This window comes from Triturus cristatus, chromosome 4_1, assembly GCF_964204655.1.
Source record: "Triturus cristatus chromosome 4_1, aTriCri1.1, whole genome shotgun sequence".
NCBI classification, from domain to species: domain Eukaryota; kingdom Metazoa; phylum Chordata; class Amphibia; order Caudata; family Salamandridae; genus Triturus; species Triturus cristatus.
Window position 1 is genome coordinate 137,153,204 of NC_140585.1, and position 24,223 is coordinate 137,177,426.

Consider the following 24,223-nt stretch of genomic DNA (forward strand, 5'->3'; position numbering starts at 1 on the left):
CATGGATGGAGAACATATTATTGAAACGTATTCAGGTTTACATCCCATAGTGTTCTTTCAGCTCTTTTCGCTGGAAGCACTTTTTTGGAATCTATATATTGAGAATTTTATGAGTACGATATGCTTTTGTTTTCCTTTTTGCATACAAACCTCTTTCCTCATGAGTTTAAAGCTCATTTGTATGCTCTACATAGCTCTGGACGTTTCCAGACGTGGAGTGAAACTGTTTTGAAAGTAGTACAAATTGCTCCTTCCTGCATATGCTAATTTTTCACACTCACATAGGTTGTATAAGTTTTATGAATCCTGGCTTGACCTATTCAAGTAGCTGAAAGCCTGTCACCACCTCTAGAAACAAGATTCACACCAATCCAATTCAAATCATTTTTTCCAAAGGAATATGTTCTGGCCGGTCGAAAATGCATCTCACAAAAATAGGCATTTAAAAATATACTTTGCAGTTTCAGAACACTAACATGACTGTGAAGTGTACACAAGTAAAATGGGACCGTTTCAAAGTACCTAATCCCTCATAAACTTCTGAGAGGAAGCATGTAATAAATCTACCTAATTTTCTGGAAAAGAAAGAGGAAGGATTTTTGTTATCACCTCAGATGGGACTCGAACCCACAATCCCTGGCTTAGGAGGCCAGTGCCTTATCCGTAAGGCCAGTGAGGCACACATGCATAGTGCTTTTCTAGAGGCATTATTTAAATGTATTCTATGGTCAGACACCGGTGTGTGCACACAGGGCATTTCTCACTTCTCTCTATAAGTAAACTTCCCATTTTCATCCTCTTCCATCCCCGACTTTAACGCTCTCTTCTATGCTATAATGGAGACTTTGCAATTTTAGCAAGTGGAGAGAAATTGGAGAACCACTTTCGACTCCACACTTCTTCTTCACTTACTTCTTTTCTCAAAAGACTGGGCTTAGAAAATGGTATCAAGCCATCCTTATCATCAGCAGGACACGGAAAGAGGCACTAAGTCTCCTAACCAAGTTCCACCAGACTCTGCAACTTAACCATTGCACTACAAATTAGGCAACGGGGGCATCAGCAAAGGCAGCCAATGTGCCGATCCTTTATACATTTTGTGTAGTACTTTTCTTACTCGGAGGCAAAATCAGCACTTTAACTGCCCAAATCATACATATTTTACCAACGTTGCACTCTATGCACACATAGGCACACACCTTGCAGTTCTTCTACACACACTTAAGCTAAAAACCCATTCTGTCACGTCAAAATTCTGCAAACCTATTACATATTCAGTGCGTCGGCATAGAAGCACTTTTTAATGCCACTAAAATGCACAAGTAGTTAGACTGAAGATGCAACCTGAATGAGTTTACAGTATGTACTCCACTTTATTAATGATTAGTAATGAGAAAGTGAGGACTACAAGAGTATTGGAAAATACTTTTTCCACTCTGAATGTAAAGCAGATTGTGTGACCATTGGCCAAAAACGACCACGAAGGGACTCGAACCCTGAATCTGCTGATCCGAAGTCAGATGCCTTATCCATTAGGCCACGCGGTCATCCGTTCACCTGAGATGACTTTTATCATGTAGGTGGTATGCATGGATGGAGAACATATTATTGAAAGGTATTCAGGTTTACATTCCATAGTGTTCTTTCAGCTCTTTTCGCTGGAAGCACTTTTTTGGAATCTATATATTGAGAATTTTATGAGTACGATATGCTTTTGTTTTCCTTTTTGCATACAAACCTCTTTCCTCATGAGTTTAAAGCTCATTTGTATGCTCTACATAGCTCTGGACGTTTCCTGACGTGGAGTGAAACTGTTTTGAAAGTAGTACAAATTGCTCCTTCCTGCATATGCTAATTTTTCACACTCACATAGGCTGTATAAGTTTTATGAATCCTGGCTTGACCTATTCAAGTAGCTGAAAGCCTGTCACCACCTCTAGAAACAAGATTCACACCAATCCAATTCAAATCATTTTTTCCAAAGGAATATGTTCTGGCCGGTCGAAAATGCATCTCACAAAAATAGGCATTTAAAAATCTACTTTGCAGTTTCAGAACACTAACATGACTGTGAAGTGTACACAAGTAGTCAGTCAGTCAAAACCACTTTATTCGATTTGTTAAAATCATAAAAGTATGCTAAAACAAATACATATAAAAAGTGTACACAAGTAAAATGGGACCGTTTCAAAGTACCAAATCCCTCATAAACTTCTTAGAGGAAGCATGTAATAAATCTACCTAATTTTCTGGAAAAGGAAGAGGGAGGATTTTTGTTATCACCTCAGATGGGACTCAAACCCACAATCCCTGGCTTAGGAGGCCAGTGCCTTATCCATTAGGCCACTGAGGCACACATTCATAGCTCTTTTCTAGAGGCATTATTTAAATGTATTCTATGGTCAGACACTGGTGTGTGCACACAGGGCATTTCTCACTTCTCTCTATAAGTAAACTTCCCATTTTCATCCTCTTCCATCCCCGACTTTAACGCTCTCTTCTATGCTATAATGGAGACTTTGCAATTTTAGCAAGTGGAGAGAAATTGGAGAACCACTTTCGACTCCACACTTCTTCTTCACTTACTTATTTTCTCAATATACTGGGCTTAGAAAATGGTATCAAGCCATCCTTATCATCAGTAGGACACGGAAAGAGGCACTAAGTCTCCTAACCAAGTTCAACCACACTCTGCAACTTAACCATTGCACTACAAATTAGGCAACGGGGGCATCAGCAAAGGCAGCCAATGTGCCGATCCTTTATCTATTTTGTGGAGTACTTTTCTTACTCGTAGGCAAAATCAGCACTTTAACTGCCCAAATCATACAGATTTTACACATGTAGCACTCTATGCACACATAGGCACACAGCTTGCAGTTCTTCTACACACACTTAAGCTAAAAACCCATTCTGTCACGTCAAAATTCTGCAAACCTATTACATATTCAGTGCGTCGGCATAGAAGCACTTTTTAATGCCACTAAAATGCACAAGTAGTTAGACTGAAGATGCAACCTGAATGAGTTTACAGTATGTACTCCACTTTATTAATGATTAGTAATGAGAAAGTGAGGACTACAAGAGTATTGGAAAATACTTTTTCCACTCTGAATGTAAAGCAGATTGTGTAACCATTGGCCAAAAACGACAACGAAGGGACTCGAACCCTCAATCTTCTGATCCGAAGTCAGACGCCTTATCCATTAGGCCACGCAGTCATCCGTACACCTGAGATGATTTTTATCATGTAGGTGGTATGCATGGATGGAGAACATATTATTGAAAGGTATTCAGGTTTACATTCCATAGTGTTCTTTCAGCTCTTTTCGCTGGAAGCACTTTTTTGGAATCTATATATTGAGAATTTTATGAGTACGATATGCTTTTGTTTTCCTTTTTGCATACAAACCTCTTTCCTCATGAGTTTAAAGCTCATTTGTATGCTCTACATAGCTCTGGAGGTTTCCAGACGTGGAGTGAAACTGTTTTGAAAGTAGGACAAATTGCTCCTTCCTGCAGATGCTAATTTTTCACATTCACATAGGTTGTATAAGTTTTATGAATCCTGGCTTGACCTATTCAAGTAGCTGAAAGCCTGTCACCACCTCTAGAAATAAGATTCACACCAATCCAATTCAAATCATTTTTTCCAAAGGAATATGTTCTGGCCGGTCAAAAATGCATCTCACAAAAATAGGCATTTAAAAATATACTTTGCAGTTTCAGAACACTAACATGACTGTGAAGTGTACACAAGTAAAACGGGACGTTTCAAAGTACCTGATCCCTCATAAACTTCTGAGAGGAAGCATGTAATAAATCTACCTAATTTTCTGGAAAAGAAAGAGGGAGGATTTTTGTTATCACCTCAGATGGGACTTGAACCCACAATCCCTGGCTTAGAAGGCCAGTGCCTTATCCATTAGGCCACTGAGGCACACATGCATAGCTCTTTTCTAGAGGCATTATTTAAATGTATTCTATGGTCAGACACTGATGTGTGCACACAGGGCATTTCTCACTTCTCTCTATAAGTAAACTTCCCATTTTCATCCTCTTCCATCCCCAACTTTAACGCTGTCTTCTATGCTATAATGGAGACTTTGCAATTTTAGCAAGTGGAGAGAAATTGGAGAACCACTTTCGACTCCACACTTCTTCTTCACTTACTTCTTTTCTCAAAAGACTGGGCTTAGAAAATGGTATCAAGCCATCCTTATCATCAGCAGGACACGGAAAGAGGCACCAAGTCTCCTAACCAAGTTCCACCAGACTCTGCAACTTAACCATTGCACTACAAATTAGGCAACGGGGGCATCAGCAAAGGCAGCCAATGTGCCGATCCTTTATCTATTTTGTGGAGTACTTTTCTTACTCGTAGGCAAAATCAGCACTTTAACTGCCCAAGTCATACAAATTTTACACATGTAGCACTCTATGCACACTTAGGCACACACCTTGCAGTTCTTCTACACACACTTAAGCTAAAAACCCATTCTGTCACGTCAAAATTCTGCAAACCTATTACATATTCAGTGCGTCGGCATAGAAGCACTTTTTAATGCCACTAAAATGCACAAGTAGTTAGACTGAAGATGCAACCTGAATGAGTTTACAGTATGTACTCCACTTTATTAATGGTTAGTAATGAGAAAGTGAGGACTACAAGAGTATTGGAAAAGACTTTTTCCACTCTGAATGTAAAGCAGATTGTGTGACCATTGGCCAAAAACGACCACGAAGGAACTCGAACCCTCAATCTTCTGATCCGAAGTCTGACGCCTTATCCATTAGGCCACGCGGTCATCCGTTCACCTGAGATGATTTTTATCATGTAGGTGGTATGCATGGATGGAGAACATATTATTGAAAGGTATTCAGGTTTACATCCCATAGTGTTCTTTCAGCTCTTTTCGCTGGAAGCACTTTTTTGGAATCTATATAGTGAGAATTTTATGAGTACGATATGCTTTTGTTTTCCTTTTTGCATACAAACCTCTTTCCTCATGAGTTTAAAGCTCATTTGTATGCTCTACATAGCTATGGACGTTTCCAGACGTGGAGTGAAACTGTTTTGAAAGTAGTACAAATTGCTCCTTCCTGCATATGCTAATTGTTCTCACTCACATAGGTTGTATAAGTTTTATGAATCTTGGCTTGACCTATTCAAGTAGCTGAAAGCCTGTCACCACCTCTAGAAACAAGATTCACACCAATCCAATTCAAATCATTTTTTCCAAAGGAATATGTTCTGGCCGGTCGAAAATGCATCTCACAAAAATAGGCATTTAAAAATCTACTTTGCAGTTTCAGAACACTAACATGACTGTGAAGTGTACACAAGTAAAATGGGACCGTTTCAAAGTAACTAATCCCTCATAAACTTCTGAGAGGAAGCATGTAATGAATCTACCTAATTTTCTGGAAAAGATAGAGGGAGGATTTTTGTTATCACCTCAGATGGGACTCAAACCCACAATCCCTGGCTTAGGAGGCCAGTGCCTTATCCATTAGGCCACTGAGGCACACATGCATAGCTCTTTTCTAGAGGCATTATTTAAATGTATTCTATAGTCAGACACCGGTGTGTGCACACAGGGCATTTCTCACTTCTCTCTATAAGTAAACTTCCCATTTTCATCCTCTTCCATCCCCGACTTTAACGCTCTCTTCTATGCTATAATGGAGACTTTGCAATTTTAGCAAGTGGAGAGAAATTGGAGAACCACTTTCGACTCCACACTTCTTCTTCACTTACTTCTTTTCTCAATATACTGGGCTTAGAAAATGGTATCAAGCCATCCTTATCATCAGCAGGACACGGAAAGAGGCACCAAATCTCCTAACCAAGTTCAACCACACTCTGCAACTTAACCATTGCACTACAAATTAGGCAACGGGGGCATCAGCAGAGGCAGCCAATGTGCCGATCCTTTATACATTTTGTGTAGTACTTTTCTTACTCGGAGGCAAAATCAGCACTTTAACTGCCCAAATCATACAGATTATACACATGTAGCACTCTATGCACACATAGGCACACACCTTGCAGTTCTTCTACACACACTTAAGCTAAAAACCCATTCTGTCACGTCAAAATTCTGCAAACCTATTACATATTCAGTGCGTCGGCATAGAAGCACTTTTTAATGCCACTAAAATGCACAAGTAGTTAGACTGAAGATGCAACCTGAATGAGTTTACAGTATGTACTCCACTTTATTAATGATTAGTAATGAGAAAGTGAGGACTACAAGAGTATTGGAAAATACTTTTTCCACTCTGAATGTAAAGCAGATTGTGTGACCATTGGCCAAAAACGACCACGAAGGGACTCGAACCCTCAATCTTCTGATCCGAAGTCAGACACCTTATCCATTAGGCCACACAGTCATCCGTTCACCTGAGATGATTTTTATCATGTAGGTGGTATGCATGGATGGAGAACATATTATTGAAAGGTATTCAGGTTTACATCCCATAGTGTTCTTTCAGCTCTTTTCGCTGGAAGCACTTTTTTGGAATCTATATATTGAGAATTTTATGAGTACGATATGCTTTTGTTTTCCTTTTTGCATACAAACCTCTTTCCTCATGAGTTTAAAGCTCATTTGTATGCTCTACATAGCTCTGGACGTTTCCAGACGTGGAGTGAAACTGTTTGGAAAGTAGTACAAATTGCTCCTTCCTGCATATGCTAATTTTTCACACTCACATAGGTTGTATAAGTTTTATGAATCCTGGCTTGACCTATTCAAGTAGCTGAAAGCCTGTCACCACCTCTAGAAACAAGATTCACACCAATCCAATTCAAATAATTTTTTCCAAAGGAATATATTCTGGCCGGTCGAAAATGCATCTCACAAAAATAGGCATTTATTAAAAATATACTTTGCAGTTTCAGAACACTAACATGACTGTGAAGTGTACCTAAGTAAAATGGGACCGTTTCAAAGTACCTAATCCCTCATAAACTTCTGAGAGGAAGCATGTAATAAATCTACCTAATTTTCTGGAAACAAAAGAGGGAGGATTTTTGTTATCACCTCAGATGGGATTCAAACCCACAATCCCTGGCTTAGGAGGTCAGTGCCTTATCCAATAGGCCACTGAGGCACACATGCATAGCTCTTTTCTAGAGGCATTATTTAAATGTATTCTATAGTCAGACACCGGTGTGTGCACACAGGGCATTTCTCACTTCTCACTATAAGTAAACTTCCCATTTTCATCCTCTTCCATCCCCGACTTTAACGCTCTCTTCTATTCTATAATGGAGACTTTGCAATTTTAGCAAGTGGAGAGAAATTGGAGAACCACTTTCGACTCCACACTTCTTCTTCACTTACTTCTTTTCTCAATATACTGGGCTTAGAAAATGGTATCAAGCCATCCTTATCATCAGCAGGACACGGAAAGAGGCACCAAGTCTCCTAACCAAGTTCAACCACACTCTGCAACTTAACCATTGCACTACAAATTAGGCAACGGGGGCATCAGCAAAGGCAGCCAATGTGCCGATCCTTTATACATTTTGTGTAGTACTTTTCTTACTCGGAGGCAAAATCAGCACTTTAACTTCCCAAATCATATAGATTTTACACATGTAGCACTCTATGCACACACCTTGCAGTTCTTCTACACACACTTAAGCTAAAAACCCATTCTGTCACGTCAAAATTCTGCAAACCTATTACATATTCAGTGCGTCGGCATAGAAGCACTTTTTAATGCCACTAAAATGCACAAGTAGTTAGACTGAAGAAGAAACCTGAATGAGTTTACAGTATGTACTCCACTTTATTAATGATTAGTAATGAGAAAGTGAGGACTACAAGAGTATTGGAAAAGACTTTTTCCACTCTGAATGTAAAGCAGATTGTGTGACCATTGGCCAAAAACGACCACGAAGGGACTCGAACCCTCAATCTTCTGATCCGAAGTCAGACGCCTTATCCATTAGGCCACGCGGTCACCCGTTCACCTGAGATGATTTTTATCATGTAGGTGGTATGCATGGATGGAGAACATATTATTGAAAGGTATTCAGGTTTACATCCCATAGTGTTCTTTCAGCTCTTTTCGCTGGAAGCACTTTTTTGGAATCTATATATTGAGAATTTTATGAGTACGATATGCTTTTGTTTTCCTTTTTGCATACAAACCTCTTTCCTCATGAGTTTAAAGCTCATTTGTATGCTTTACATAGCTCTGGACGTTTCCAGACGTGGAGTGAAACTGTTTTGAAAGTAGTACAAATTGCTCCTTTCTGCATATGCTAATTTTTCACACTCACATAGGTTGTATAAGTTTTATGAATCCTGGCTTGACCTCTTCAAGTAGCTGAAAGCCTGTCACCACCTCTAGAAACAAGATTCACACCAATCCAATTCAAATCATTTTTTCCAAAGGAATATGTTCTGGCCGGTCGAAAATGCATCTCACAAAAATAGGCATTTAAGAATCTACTTTGCAGTTTCAGAACACTAACATGACTGTGAAGTGTACACAAGTAAAATGGGACCGTTTCAAAGTACCTAATCCCTCATAAACTTCTGAGAGGAAGCATGTAATAAATCTACCTAATTTTCTGGAAAAGAAAGAGGGAGGAATTTTGTTATCACCTCAGATGGGACTCAAACCCACAATCAATGGCTTAGGAGGCCAGTGCCTTATCCATTAGGCCACTGAGGCACACATGAATAGCTTTTTTCTAGAGGCATTATTTAAATGTATTCTATGGTCAGATACCGGTGTGTGCACACAGGGCATTTCTCACTTCTATCTATAAGTAAACTTCCCATTTTCGTCCTCTTCCATCCCCGACTTTAACGCTCTCTTCTATGCTATAATGGAGACTTTGTAATTTTAGCAAGTGGAGAGAAATTGGAGAACCACTTTCGACTCCACACTTCTTCTTCACTTACTTCTTTTCTCAATATACTGGGCTTAGAAAATGGTATCAAGCCATCCTTATCATCAGTAGGACACGGAAAGAGGCACTAAGTCTCCTAACCAAGTTCAACCACACTCTGCAACTTAACCATTGCACTACAAATTAGGCAACAGGGGCATCAGCAAAGGCAGCCAATGTGCCGATCCTTTATACATTTTGTGTAGTACTTTTCTTACTCTGAGGCAAAATCAGCACTTTAACTGCCCAAATCATACAGATTTTACACATGCAGCACTCTATGGACACATAGGCACACACCTTGCAGTTCTTCTACACACACTTAAGCTAAAAACCCATTCTGTCACGTCAAAATTCTGCAAACCTATTACATATTCAGTGCGTCGGCATAGAAACACTTTTTTTAATGCCACTAAAATGCACAAGTAGTTAGACTGAAGATGCAACCTGAATGAGTTTACAGTATGTACTCCACTTTATTATTGATTAGTAATGAGAAAGTGAGGACTGCAAGAGTATTGGAAAATACTTTTTCCACTCTGAATGTAAAGCAGATTGTGTGACCATTGGCCAAAAACAGCCATGAAGGGACTCGAACCCTCAATCTTCTGATCCGAAGTCAGACGCCTTATCCATTAGGCCACGCGGTCATCCGTTCACCTGAGATGATTTTTATCATGTAGGTGGTATGCATGGATGGAGAACATATTATTGAAAGGTATTCAGGTTTACATCCCATAGTGTTCTTTCAGCTCTTTTCGCTGGAAGCACTTTTTTGGAATCTATATATTGAGAATTTTATGAGTACGATATGCTTTTGTTTTCCTTTTTGCATACAAACCTCTTTCCTCATGAGTTTAAAGCTCATTTGTATGCTCTACATAGCTCTGGACGTTTCCAGACGTGGAGTGAAACTGTTTTGAAAGTAGGACAAATTGCTCCTTCCTGCATATGCTAATTTTTCACACTCACATAGGTTGTATACGTTTTATGAATCCTGGCTTGACCTATTCAAGTAGCTGAAAGCCTGTCACCACCTCTAGAAACAAGATTCACACCAATCCAATTCAAATCATTTTTTCCAAAGGAATATGTTCTGGCCGGTCGAAAATGCATCTCACAAAAATAGGCATTTAAAAATATACTTTGCAGTTTCAGAACACTAACATGACTGTGAAGTGTACCTAAGTAAAATGGGACCGTTTCAAAGTACCTAATCCCTCATAAACTTCTGAGAGGAAGCATGTAATAAATCTACCTAATTTTCTGGAAACGAAAGAGGGAGGATTTTTGTTATCACCTCAGATGGGACTCAAACCCACAATCCCCGGCTTAGGAAGTCAGTGCCTTATCCAATAGGCCACTGAGGCACACATGCATAGCTCTTTTCTAGAGGCATTATTTAAATGTATTCTATGGTCAGACACCGGTGTGTGCACACAGGGCATTTCTCACTTCTCACTATAAGTAAACTTCCCATTTTCATCCTCTTCCATCCCCGACTTTAACGCTCTCTTCTATGCTATAATGGAGACTTTGCAATTTTAGCAAGTGGAGAGAAATTGGAGAACCACTTTCGACTCCACACTTCTTCTTCACTTACTTCTTTTCTCAATATACTGGGCTTAGAAAATGGTATCAAGCCATCCTTATCATCAGCAGGACACGGAAAGAGGCACCAAGTCTCCTAACCAAGTTCAACCACACTCTGCAACTTAACCATTGCACTACAAATTAGGCAACGGGGGCATCAGCAAAGGCAGCCAATGTGCCGATCCTTTATACATTTTGTGTAGTACTTTTCTTACTCGGAGGCAAAATCAGCACTTTAACTCCCCAAATCATATAGATTTTACACATGTAGCACTCTATGCACACATAGGCACACACCTTGCAGTTCTTCTACACACACTTAAGCTAAAAACCCATTCTGTCACATCAAAATTCTGCAAACCTATTACATATTCAGTGCGTCGGCATAGAAGCACTTTTTAATGCCACTAAAATGCACAAGTAGTTAGACTGAAGAAGAAACCTGAATGAGTTTACAGTATGTACTCCACTTTATTAATGATTAGTAATGAGAAAGTGAGGACTACAAGAGTATTGGAAAAGACATTTTCCACTCTGAATGTAAAGCAGATTGTGTGACCATTGGCCAAAAACGATCACGAAGGGACTCGAACCCTCAACCTTCTGATCCGAAGTCAGACGCCTTATCCATTAGGCCACGCGTTCATCCGTTCACCTGAGATGATTTTTATCATGTAGGTGGTATGCATGGATGGAGAACATATTATTGAAAGGTATTCAGGTTTACATCCCATAGTGTTCTTTCAGCTCTTTTCGCTGGAAGCACTTTTTTGGAATCTATATATTGAGAATTTTATGAGTACGATATGCTTTTGTTTTCCTTTTTGCATACAAACCTCTTTCCTCATGAGTTTAAAGCTCATTTGCATGCTTTACATAGCTCTGGACGTTTCCAGACGTTGAGTGAAACTGTTTTGAAAGTAGTACAAATTGCTCCTTTCTGCATATGCTAATTTTTCACACTCGCATAGGTTGTATAAGTTTTATGAATCCTGGCTTGACCTATTCAAGTAGCTGAAAGCCTGTCACCACCTCTAGAAACAAGATTCACACCAATCCAATTCATATCATTTTTTCCAAAGGAATATGTTCTGGCCGGTCGAAAATGCATCTCACAAAAATAGGCATTTAAAAATCTACTTTGCAGTTTCAGAACACTAACATGACTGTGAAGTGTACACAAGTAAAATGGGACCGTTTCAAAGTACCTAATCCCTCATAAACTTCTGAGAGGAAGCATGTAATAAATCTACCTAATTTTCTGGAAAAGAAAGAGGGAGGAATTTTGTTATCACCTCAGATGGGACTCAAACCCACAATCAATGGCTTAGGAGGACAGTGCCTTATCCATTAGGCCACTGATGCACACATGAATAGCTTTTTTCTAGAGGCATTATTTAAATGTATTCTATGGTCAGATACCGGTGTGTGCACACAGGGCATTTCTCACTTCTATCTATAAGTAAACTTCCCATTTTCGTCCTCTTCCATCCCCGACTTTAACGCTCTCTTCTATGCTATAATGGAGACTTTGTAATTTTAGCAAGTGGAGAGAAATTGGAGAACCACTTTCGACTCCACACTTCTTCTTCACTTACTTCTTTTCTCAATATACTGGGCTTAGAAAATGGTATCAAGCCATCCTTATCATCAGCAGGACACGGAAAGAGGCACCAAGTCTCCTAACCAAGTTCAACCACACTCTGCAACTTAACCACTGCACTACAAATTAGGCAACGGGGGCATCAGCAAAGGCAGCCAATGTGCCGATCCTTTATACATTTTGTGTAGTACTTTTCTTACTCTGAGGCAAAATCAGCACTTTAACTGCCCAAATCATACAGATTTTACACATGTAGCACTCTATGCACACATAGGCACACACCTTGCAGTTCTTCTACACACACTTAAGCTAAAAACCCATTCTGTCACGTCAAAATTCTGCAAACCTATTACATATTCAGTGCGTTGGCATAGAAACACTTTTTAATGCCACTAAAATGCACAAGTAGTTAGACTGAAGATGCAACCTGAATGAGTTTACAGTATGTACTCCACTTTATTATTGATTAGTAATGAGAAAGTGAGGACTACAAGAGTATTGGAAAAGACTTTTTCCACTCTGAATGTAAAGCAGATTGTGTGACCATTGGCCAAAAACAGCCACGAAGGGACTCGAACCCTCAATCTTCTGATCCGAAGTCAGACGCCTTATCCATTAGGCCACGCGGTCATCCGTTCACCTGAGATGATTTTTATCATGTAGGTGGTATGCATGGATGGAGAACATATTATTGAAAGGTATTCAGGTTTACATCCCATAGTGTTCTTTCAGCTCTTTTCGCTGGAAGCACTTTTTGGGAATCTATATATTGAGAATTTTATGAGTACGATATGCTTTTGTTTTCCTTTTTGCATACAAACCTCTTTCCTCATGAGTTTAAAGCTCATTTGTATGCTCTACATAGCTCTGGACGTTTCCAGACGTGGAGTGAAACTGTTTTGAAAGTAGTACAAATTGCTCCTTCCTGCATATGCTAATTTTTCACACTCACATAGGTTGTATAGGTTTTATGAATCCTGGCTTGACCTATTCAAGTAGCTGAAAGCCTGTCACCACCTCTAGAAACAAGATTCACACCAATCCAATTCAAATCATTTTTTCCAAAGGAATATGTTCTGGCCGGTCGAAAATGCATCTCACAAAAATAGGCATTTAAAAATCTACTTTGCAGTTTCAGAACACTAAAATGACTGTGAAGTGTACACAAGTAAAACGGGACAGTTTCAAAGTACCTAATCCCTCATAAACTTCTGAGAGGAAGCATGTAATAAATCTACCTAATTTTCTGGAAACGAAAGAGGGAGGATTTTTGTTATCACCTCAGATGGGACTCAAACCCACAATCCCTGGCTTAGGAAGTCAGTGCCTTATCCAATAGGCCACTGAGGCACACATGCATAGCTCTTTTCTAGAGACATTATTTAAATGTATTCTATGGTCAGACACCGGTGTGTGCACACAGGGCATTTCTCACTTCTCACTATAAGTAAACTTCCCATTTTCATCCTCTTCCATCCCCGACTTTAACGCTCTCTTCTATGCTATAATGGAGACTTTGCAATTTTAGCAAGTGGAGAGAAATTGGAGAACCACTTTCGACTCCACACTTCTTCTTCACTTACTTCTTTTCTCAATATACTGGGCTTAGAAAATGGTATCAAGCCATCCTTATCATCAGCAGGACACGGAAAGAGGCACCAAGTCTCCTAACCAAGTTCAACCACACTCTGCAACTTAACCATTGCACTACAAATTAGGCAACGGGGGCATCAGCAAAGGCAGCCAATGTGCCGATCCTTTATACATTTTGTGTAGTACTTTTCTTACTCGGAGGCAAAATCAGCACTTTAACTCCCCAAATCATATAGATTTTACACATGTAGCACTCTATGCACACATAGGCACACACCTTGCAGTTCTTCTACACACACTTAAGCTAAAAACCCATTCTGTCACATCAAAATTCTGCAAACCTATTACATATTCAGTGCGTCGGCATAGAAGCACTTTTTAATGCCACTAAAATGCACAAGTAGTTAGACTGAAGAAGAAACCTGAATGAGTTTACAGTATGTACTCCACTTTATTAATGATTAGTAATGAGAAAGTGAGGACTACAAGAGTATTGGAAAAGACATTTTCCACTCTGAATGTAAAGCAGATTGTGTGACCATTGGCCAAAAACGATCACGAAGGGACTCGAACCCTCAACCTTCTGATCCGAAGTCAGACGCCTTATCCATTAGGCCACGCGGTCATCCGTTCACCTGAGATGATTTTTATCATGTAGGTGGTATGCATGGATGGAGAACATATTATTGAAAGGTATTCAGGTTTACATCCCATAGTGTTCTTTCAGCTCTTTTCGCTGGAAGCACTTTTTTGGAATCTATATATTGAGAATTTTATGAGTACGATATGCTTTTGTTTTCCTTTTTGCATACAAACCTCTTTCCTCATGAGTTTAAAGCTCATTTGTATGCTTTACATAGCTCTGGACGTTTCCAGACGTCGAGTGAAACTGTTTTGAAAGTAGTACAAATTGCTCCTTTCTGCATATGCTAATTTTTCACACTCGCATAGGTTGTATAAGTTTTATGAATCCTGGCTTGACCTATTCAAGTAGCTGAAAGCCTGTCACCACCTCTAGAAACAAGATTCACACCAATCCAATTCATATCATTTTTTCCAAAGGAATATGTTCTGGCCGGTCGAAAATGCATCTCACAAAAATAGGCATTTAAAAATCTACTTTGCAGTTTCAGAACACTAACATGACTGTGAAGTGTACACAAGTAAAATGGGACCGTTTCAAAGTACCTAATCCCTCATAAACTTCTGAGAGGAAGCATGTAATAAATCTACCTAATTTTCTGGAAAAGAAAGAGGGAGGAATTTTGTTATCACCTCAGATGGGACTCAAACCCACAATCAATGGCTTAGGAGGACAGTGCCTTATCCATTAGGCCACTGATGCACACATGAATAGCTTTTTTCTAGAGGCATTATTTAAATGTATTCTATGGTCAGATACCGGTGTGTGCACACAGGGCATTTCTCACTTCTATCTATAAGTAAACTTCCCATTTTCGTCCTCTTCCATCCCCGACTTTAACGCTCTCTTCTATGCTATAATGGAGACTTTGTAATTTTAGCAAGTGGAGAGAAATTGGAGAACCACTTTCGACTCCACACTTCTTCTTCACTTACTTCTTTTCTCAATATACTGGGCTTAGAAAATGGTATCAAGCCATCCTTATCATCAGCAGGACACGGAAAGAGGCACCAAGTCTCCTAACCAAGTTCAACCACACTCTGCAACTTAACCACTGCACTACAAATTAGGCAACGGGGGCATCAGCAAAGGCAGCCAATGTGCCGATCCTTTATACATTTTGTGTAGTACTTTTCTTACTCTGAGGCAAAATCAGCACTTTAACTGCCCAAATCATACAGATTTTACACATGTAGCACTCTATGCACACATAGGCACACACCTTGCAGTTCTTCTACACACACTTAAGCTAAAAACCCATTCTGTCACGTCAAAATTCTGCAAACCTATTACATATTCAGTGCGTTGGCATAGAAACACTTTTTAATGCCACTAAAATGCACAAGTAGTTAGACTGAAGATGCAACCTGAATGAGTTTACAGTATGTACTCCACTTTATTATTGATTAGTAATGAGAAAGTGAGGACTACAAGAGTATTGGAAAAGACTTTTTCCACTCTGAATGTAAAGCAGATTGTGTGACCATTGGCCAAAAACAGCCACGAAGGGACTCGAACCCTCAATCTTCTGATTCGAAGTCAGACGCCTTATCCATTAGGCCACGCGGTCATCTGTTCACCTGAGATGATTTTTATCATGTAGGTGGTATGCATGGATGGAGAACATATTATTGAAAGGTATTCAGGTTTACATCCCATAGTGTTCTTTCAGCTCTTTTCGCTGGAAGCACTTTTTTGGAATCTATATATTGAGAATTTTATGAGTACGATATGCTTTTGTTTTCCTTTTTGCATACAAACCTCTTTCCTCATGAGTTTAAAGCTCATTTGTATGCTCTACATAGCTCTGGACGTTTCCAGACGTGGAGTGAAACTGTTTTGAAAGTAGTACAAATTGCTCCTTCCTGCATATGCTAATTTTTCACACTCACATAGGTTGTATAGGTTTTATGAATCCTGGCTTGACCTATTCAAGTAGCTGAAAGCCTGTCACCACCTCTAGAAACAAGATTCACACCAATCCAATTCAAATCATTTTTTCCAAAGGAATATGTTCTGGCCGGTCGAAAATGCATCTCACAAAAATAGGCATTTAAAAATCTACTTTGCAGTTTCAGAACACTAACATGACTGTGAAGTGTACACAAGTAAAACGGGACAGTTTCAAAGTACCTAATCCCTCATAAACTTCTGAGAGGAAGCATGTAATAAATCTACCTAATTTTCTGGAAAAGAAAGAGGCAGGATTTTTGTTATCACCTCAGATGGGACTCAAACCCACAATCCCTGGCTTAGGAGGCCAGCGCCTTATCCATTAGGCCACTGAGGCACACATGCATAGCTCTTTTCTAGAGACATTATTTAAATGTATTCTATGGTCAGACACCGGTGTGTGCACACAGGGCATTTCTCACTTCTCTCTATAAGTAAACTTCCCATTTTCATCCTCTTCCATCCCCGACTTTAACGCTCTCTTCTATGCTATAATGGAGACTTTGCAATTTTAGCAAGTGGAGAGAAATTGGAGAACCACTTTCGACTCCACACTTCTTCTTCACTTACTTCTTTTCTCAATATACTGGGCTTAGAAAATGGTATCAAGCCATCCTTATCATCAGCAGGACACGGAAAGAGGCACCAAGTCTCCTAACCAAGTTCAACCACACTCTGCAACTTAACCATTGCACTACAAATTAGGCAACGGGGGCATCAGCAAAGGCAGCCAATGTGCCGATCCTTTATACATTTTGTGTAGTACTTTTCTTACTCGGAGGCAAAATCAGCACTTTAACTGCCCAAATCATATAGATTTTACACATGTAGCACTCTATGCACACATAGGCACACACCTTGCAGTTCTTCTACACACACTTAAGCTAAAAACCCATTCTGTCACGTCAAAATTCTGCAAACCTATTACATATTCAGTGCGTCGGCATAGAAGCACTTTTTAATGCCACTAAAATGCACAAGTAGTTAGACTGAAGAAGAAACCTGAATGAGTTTACAGTATGTACTCCACTTTATTAATGATTAGTAATGAGAAAGTGAGGACTACAAGAGTATTGGAAAAGACATTTTCCACTCTGAATGTAAAGCAGATTGTGTGACCATTGGCCAAAAACAACCACGAAGGGACTTGAACCCTCAACCTTCTGATCCGAAGTCAGACGCCTTATCCATTAGGCCACGCGGTCATCCGTTCACCTGAGATGATTTTTATCATGTAGGTGTGTGGAAATTTAGCTTGTAACTGAAAATTATCTGCGCCATCTTGCCTCTCCCCAGCGCCACGCATAGCGAACGCACAGCCGCCATTTTAGGCACCCCACTCTCTCCCCCGCTCATTGTCGATCGCCAGCGCGTTCCCCTGGCGCTGCAAGCATCCCCCGTGCGCCGGCCACCCCCGCTCTCTCATACACGGGCCATAAACCCTCTCCTTCTGCGCGACCCTGCCATGGAACCACATCCCACGCCTGACCCACATCCCATACATGGTCATGCATCTCTCTTTGATAACCCCCTTCCTCTGCGCCCCATTGTCCGAATCGATCCCAGGCCATCACCTAGCCTTGCGGATGCAGTTTATTGCCCCTACTGTAAGGGAAACACCCCACATCAAAGGGATTACAGTGGATCAAAGCCCCTACCCCCTGAGACCCGGCCGGTTGCACACACCCCCGGGAATTGGCGGAATGTCCAGCTGCGTGATAGCCATCTCCTACTGTAGATGGGGTGGGGACTTCCACTGTAGATATGTGTGGGAACGAGTTCGAAGTGGGGATTCCGAAGACGTTCTTTGATACATCAAAGTAATCTCAAGAATGTGCCATGTATGATAAACCCGCAATAAAGTCATAAACCTGTGTATAAGAGGCCAGGCCTCAGAGATGCAGTTAGAGCACCTCGTGACGATACCGTGCTGTCTGATCTGATGTGTTCTGCTCTGACGGAATAAAACTTTGTTTCCTGCCTTCCAGTCTCCGGCGCCTGCCTCTTTCATTGGTAAATTATCGAGTGGTATGAGAGGCGATTACCGCCGGGCAATACTTGAAAGGTTATCGACTGAAACTGCCGCTACCATTTAACAATTGGCGTCCCAAGCGTGGGGCCCATCAGCGACACGTGGATCCAGTGGGAGAGGTCCTGACGACAGAGTGAACGACTGCAACGATCGGGAGAGCTCCTGCCCGATAGACCCTCGTCTGGCAGCCGATCATCCGAACTTCACTGGTTCCGAGCAGACCTCTCTCGAGTGATCTACGGTCCTGACTGTGAACCATCAGGAGTGCCGCGGCAAATACGGAGAGTAGAGGACGATCGGGCACTGGAGGCGGAAGACGAGAAACTGTCCACGCGGTCCGGGTAAGGTCGTGAAACACGACAAATTGTGAAATAATTGATTGATTGTCTGAAATACTAGTATTGCTCATTGATTGTTCTCTTTGAGATATTCGCTGTCTACAAACGGGGAGGAGTAGAAACACTCTCTCTCTCCCTTTGCAGATAGTGAAGGGTAGGTAACGCAGACTTTTGTCCCCGTTGTAACCCGTCGTGCCTATCTTTATCTCCCCACTGATTGATTGTCCGAACATTGATTGTTTTGAAGAATAGTGCTCTTTGAGATATTCTCTGTTTGCAAATAACGAAGAATAGAAATATTCTGTCTAGTCTTTGCAAATAGTGAAGGGTAGGTAACGCAGACTTTTGTCCCCGTTGTAACCCGTCGTGCCTATCTTTATCTCCCCATTGATTGATTGATTGATTGTCCGAACACTAGTTGTTCGATATTGGTTCTTTGGAGGTATTCTCCGCTTACAAATAACGAGGAATAGAGATATTTTGTCTAGTCTTTGCAAGCAGAGAAAAGATAGGTAGTGCTGACTTTTGTCCCCGTTGAAACCCGTCATGCCTATCTTCTCCCCACTGATTGGTAGTTGGTTCTGCCCGGACCGCTTATTAGAGGTGGACCATCCGGCTCCGCTGGAAGGCACCCCTAATAAGGACATGTTCACCAAATATGGACTAGTCGCCGTAGCTTATAGCAAGCTATGGCAAAAATACACAAGGAAGGACCCCGAGAGTCAGTGGCCACTGATGGGATCCTTCGACGACCATAAGATAGAAGTGCTAGAAATGGCTCTGCGTAACAATAAAACGACGCCTACTATGCTTGACAGTATCGGCATGTGGCGCAAAGAAGCAACACAACGGAAAAAGAGGGAAGAAGTAAAAGCAGAAAAGGAATTACGAAGGGCAGCTCACCTTGCCGCTAGAAAGTTAGAAGAAGAAATAAAGGAGAGAAGGGAAACTAAACTAAGACAGGAGCCCGAAACCTCAGGCCAGTACGCTGTTAGGACCCCCTCTATGCTCTACCCTGAGTTGTCCTCTAAGCAACGAACGAATGACGAATTATTATTAGGTCCCCCAATCATTTACATGCCCCCTCCATACGCACCCTCCCAATCGGTAGTGCAACACCCCCAACCCCCAAACACGAGCGAAAGCAGTACAGGGGCCTCGGCCCTCACGGCCTCCGCGCCGGCCGAGCCTCTTGTACTGAACACAACGTCGGCAATGACGTTGGATGACCCTGAGATAAGAAAGAAAGATTCCACCAGAATGAATCGACTAACAAAGGACGAACGAGCAGGAATCGACAAGATAGTAAAGACACTAGTGGAGCGTAAGGAAAGTGAGGAGTATATAACAGACGTATATAACTCGTATGCAGACAGCCGCAGACGACACTTTGTCGTGCGACTTTGTTATCACGCCCTGAATGCATATGAGGATAGGTACCACGATAAAGGTCCCGAAGGCTTAGCGACCCTATATAGGAAGGTAGACATTGGGGAAGAAGGAGAGGGCGATGTGACGAACCTCTTCACTCGTACACTCGAGGTCTATCGACACCTTAAGGAACACGGACAGACAACCAAAACAGAAACCCCCATAGCGACTAAGCCCCAGGAAGGAAGGACTGATACCATGATGCCCATCAAAGAGGCCGCCCCCTACTGGGTCCCCCCACGAGGTCAGGGAACACATGACGACATCAACCACCAAGATGCGAAGGGGAGGGTTGTATATAATTGGGTCTACCAGCCATGGGACCGGAAAGATATTTTGACCTTTAGAAAAACTCTACCCGACTTAAGAAAGAACCCGACTGCCTTCTACACCGAACTAGGTACAGCCTTAGGCTCAACAATAATGACTTTAGCAGATATCGACTTGTTCTTCGGATTATGTCTGCCGGCTGATGTGTGGAAACAAATCCGGAAAGTTGACCACGCTGAGCCGTTCGGATATACAACTCGATACCATAGATAAACAGCGAGAACCAGGACAGAAACCCCCGAAAGCCATATTAGAGCTCCCAGACAAGATTGTACAGAAGCTGAAGACTCTAATCCCAGAAAGAAAGGTAGACTGGTCGATAGTGACGGCTTGCCGACAGAAACCCCAGGAGGATGGGTCTGAATACTTCTCTCGGTTCGAGACTGTGTTTTCCGATTACAGTGGCCAAGACATGACCACTGCAACCGGACATCACCTCTTTGTCCAAAACTATGTGAAAGGTCTGTCACAAGACCTATAAGTAAACTTCCCATTTTCATCCTCTTCCATCCCCGACTTTAACGCTCTCTTCTATGCTATAATGGAGACTTTGCAATTTTAGCAAGTGGAGAGAAATTGGAGAACCACTTTCGACTCCACACTTCTTCTTCACTTACTTCTTTTCTCAATATACTGGGCTTAGAAAATGGTATCAAGCCATCCTTATCATCAGCAGGACACGGAAAGAGGCACCAAGTCTCCTAACCAAGTTTAACCACACTCTGCAACTTAACCATTGCACTACAAATTAGGCAACGGGGGCATCAGCAAAGGCAGCCAATGTGCCGATCCTTTATACATTTTGTGTAGTACTTTTCTTACTCGGAGGCAAAATCAGCACTTTAACTGCCCAAATCATACAGATTTTACACATGTAGCACTCTATGCACACATAGGTACACACCTTGCAGTTCTTCTACACACACTTAAGCTAAAACCCATTCTGTCGCGTCAAAATTCTGCAAACCTATTACATATTCAGTGCGTCGGCATAGAAGCACTTTTTAATGCCACTAAAATGCACAAGTAGTTAGACTGAAGATGCAACCTGAATGAGTTTACAGTATGTACTCCACTTTATTAATGATTAGTAATGAGAAAGTGAGGACTACAAGAGTATTGGAAAATACTTTTTTCACTCTGAATGTAAAGCAGATTGTGTGACCATTGGCCAAAAACGGCCAAGAAGGGACTCGAACCCTCAATCTTCTGATCCGAAGTCAGACGCCTTATCCATTAGGCCACGTGGTCATCCGTTCACCTGAGATGATTTTTATCATGTAGGTGGTATGCATGGATGGAGAACATATTATTGAAAGGTATTCAGGTTTACATCCCATAGTGTTCTTTCAGCTCTTTTCGCTGGAAGTACTTTTTGGGAATCTATATATTGAGAATTTTATGAGTACGATATGCTTTTGTTTTCCTTTTTGCATACAAACCTCTTTCCTCATGAGTTTAAAGCTCATTTGTATGCTCTACATAGCTCTGGACGTTTCCAGACGTGGAGTGAAACTGTTTTGAAAGTAGTACAAATTGCTCCTTCCTGCATATGCTAATTTTTCACACTCACATAGGTTGTATAAGTTTTATGAATCCTGGCTTGACCTATTCAAGTAGCTGAAAGCCTGTCACCACCTCTAGAAACAAGATTCACACCAATCCAATTCAAATAATTTTTTCCAAAGGAATATATTCTGGCCGGTCGAAAATGCATCTCACAAAAATAGGCATTTATTAAAAATATACTTTGCAGTTTCAGAACACTAACATGACTGTGAAGTGTACCTAAGTAAAATGGGACCGTTTCAAAGTACCTAATCCCTCATAAACTTCTGAGAGGAAGCATGTAATAAATCTACCTAATTTTCTGGAAACAAAAGAGGGAGGATTTTTGTTATCACCTCAGATGGGATTCAAACCCACAATCCCTGGCTTAGGAGGTCAGTGCCTTATCCAATAGGCCACTGAGGCACACATGCATAGCTCTTTTCTAGAGGCATTATTTAAATGTATTCTATAGTCAGACACCGGTGTGTGCACACAGGGCATTTCTCACTTCTCACTATAAGTAAACTTCCCATTTTCATCCTCTTCCATCCCCGACTTTAACGCTCTCTTCTATTCTATAATGGAGACTTTGCAATTTTAGCAAGTGGAGAGAAATTGGAGAACCACTTTCGACTCCACACTTCTTCTTCACTTACTTCTTTTCTCAATATACTGGGCTTAGAAAATGGTATCAAGCCATCCTTATCATCAGCAGGACACGGAAAGAGGCACCAAGTCTCCTAACCAAGTTCAACCACACTCTGCAACTTAACCATTGCACTACAAATTAGGCAACGGGGGCATCAGCAAAGGCAGCCAATGTGCCGATCCTTTATACATTTTGTGTAGTACTTTTCTTACTCGGAGGCAAAATCAGCACTTTAACTTCCCAAATCATATAGATTTTACACATGTAGCACTCTATGCACACACCTTGCAGTTCTTCTACACACACTTAAGCTAAAAACCCATTCTGTCACGTCAAAATTCTGCAAACCTATTACATATTCAGTGCGTCGGCATAGAAGCACTTTTTAATGCCACTAAAATGCACAAGTAGTTAGACTGAAGAAGAAACCTGAATGAGTTTACAGTATGTACTCCACTTTATTAATGATTAGTAATGAGAAAGTGAGGACTACAAGAGTATTGGAAAAGACTTTTTCCACTCTGAATGTAAAGCAGATTGTGTGACCATTGGCCAAAAACGACCACGAAGGGACTCGAACCCTCAATCTTCTGATCCGAAGTCAGACGCCTTATCCATTAGGCCACGCGGTCACCCGTTCACCTGAGATGATTTTTATCATGTAGGTGGTATGCATGGATGGAGAACATATTATTGAAAGGTATTCAGGTTTACATCCCATAGTGTTCTTTCAGCTCTTTTCGCTGGAAGCACTTTTTTGGAATCTATATATTGAGAATTTTATGAGTACGATATGCTTTTGTTTTCCTTTTTGCATACAAACCTCTTTCCTCATGAGTTTAAAGCTCATTTGTATGCTTTACATAGCTCTGGACGTTTCCAGACGTGGAGTGAAACTGTTTTGAAAGTAGTACAAATTGCTCCTTTCTGCATATGCTAATTTTTCACACTCACATAGGTTGTATAAGTTTTATGAATCCTGGCTTGACCTCTTCAAGTAGCTGAAAGCCTGTCACCACCTCTAGAAACAAGATTCACACCAATCCAATTCAAATCATTTTTTCCAAAGGATTATGTTCTGGCCGGTCGAAAATGCATCTCACAAAAATAGGCATTTAAGAATCTACTTTGCAGTTTCAGAACACTAACATGACTGTGAAGTGTACACAAGTAAAATGGGACCGTTTCAAAGTACCTAATCCCTCATAAACTTCTGAGAGGAAGCATGTAATAAATCTACCTAATTTTCTGGAAAAGAAAGAGGGAGGAATTTTGTTATCACCTCAGATGGGACTCAAACCCACAATCAATGGCTTAGGAGGCCAGTGCCTTATCCATTAGGCCACTGAGGCACACATGAATAGCTTTTTTCTAGAGGCATTATTTAAATGTATTCTATGGTCAGATACCGGTGTGTGCACACAGGGCATTTCTCACTTCTATCTATAAGTAAACTTCCCATTTTCGTCCTCTTCCATCCCCGACTTTAACGCTCTCTTCTATGCTATAATGGAGACTTTGTAATTTTAGCAAGTGGAGAGAAATTGGAGAACCACTTTCGACTCCACACTTCTTCTTCACTTACTTCTT

The 24,223-nt window shown here is 41.0% G+C and overlaps 8 non-coding genes across 8 annotated transcripts; all 8 read right to left on the reverse strand.

The window, feature by feature from the left end:
• Positions 1 to 2,280: 2,280 nt before the first annotated feature.
• On the reverse strand, positions 2,281 to 2,353 carry TRNAR-CCU (transfer RNA arginine (anticodon CCU)). The gene has a single exon. It is a non-coding gene; the product is annotated as a tRNA-Arg (tRNA).
• A 1,514-nt stretch (positions 2,354 to 3,867) lies between these two features.
• TRNAR-UCU (transfer RNA arginine (anticodon UCU)) lies at positions 3,868 to 3,940 on the reverse strand. Its single transcript has one exon. It is a non-coding gene; the product is annotated as a tRNA-Arg (tRNA).
• A 1,515-nt stretch (positions 3,941 to 5,455) lies between these two features.
• TRNAR-CCU (transfer RNA arginine (anticodon CCU)) lies at positions 5,456 to 5,528 on the reverse strand. The gene has a single exon. It is a non-coding gene; the product is annotated as a tRNA-Arg (tRNA).
• A 2,376-nt stretch (positions 5,529 to 7,904) lies between these two features.
• On the reverse strand, positions 7,905 to 7,977 carry TRNAR-UCG (transfer RNA arginine (anticodon UCG)). Its single transcript has one exon. It is a non-coding gene; the product is annotated as a tRNA-Arg (tRNA).
• A 6,281-nt stretch (positions 7,978 to 14,258) lies between these two features.
• TRNAR-UCG (transfer RNA arginine (anticodon UCG)) lies at positions 14,259 to 14,331 on the reverse strand. Its single transcript has one exon. It is a non-coding gene; the product is annotated as a tRNA-Arg (tRNA).
• A 2,235-nt stretch (positions 14,332 to 16,566) lies between these two features.
• TRNAR-CCU (transfer RNA arginine (anticodon CCU)) lies at positions 16,567 to 16,639 on the reverse strand. Its single transcript has one exon. It is a non-coding gene; the product is annotated as a tRNA-Arg (tRNA).
• A 795-nt stretch (positions 16,640 to 17,434) lies between these two features.
• Positions 17,435 to 17,507, reverse strand: TRNAR-UCG (transfer RNA arginine (anticodon UCG)). Its single transcript has one exon. It is a non-coding gene; the product is annotated as a tRNA-Arg (tRNA).
• A 5,685-nt stretch (positions 17,508 to 23,192) lies between these two features.
• On the reverse strand, positions 23,193 to 23,265 carry TRNAR-UCG (transfer RNA arginine (anticodon UCG)). Its single transcript has one exon. It is a non-coding gene; the product is annotated as a tRNA-Arg (tRNA).
• Between the last annotated feature and the right edge of the window lie 958 nt (positions 23,266 to 24,223).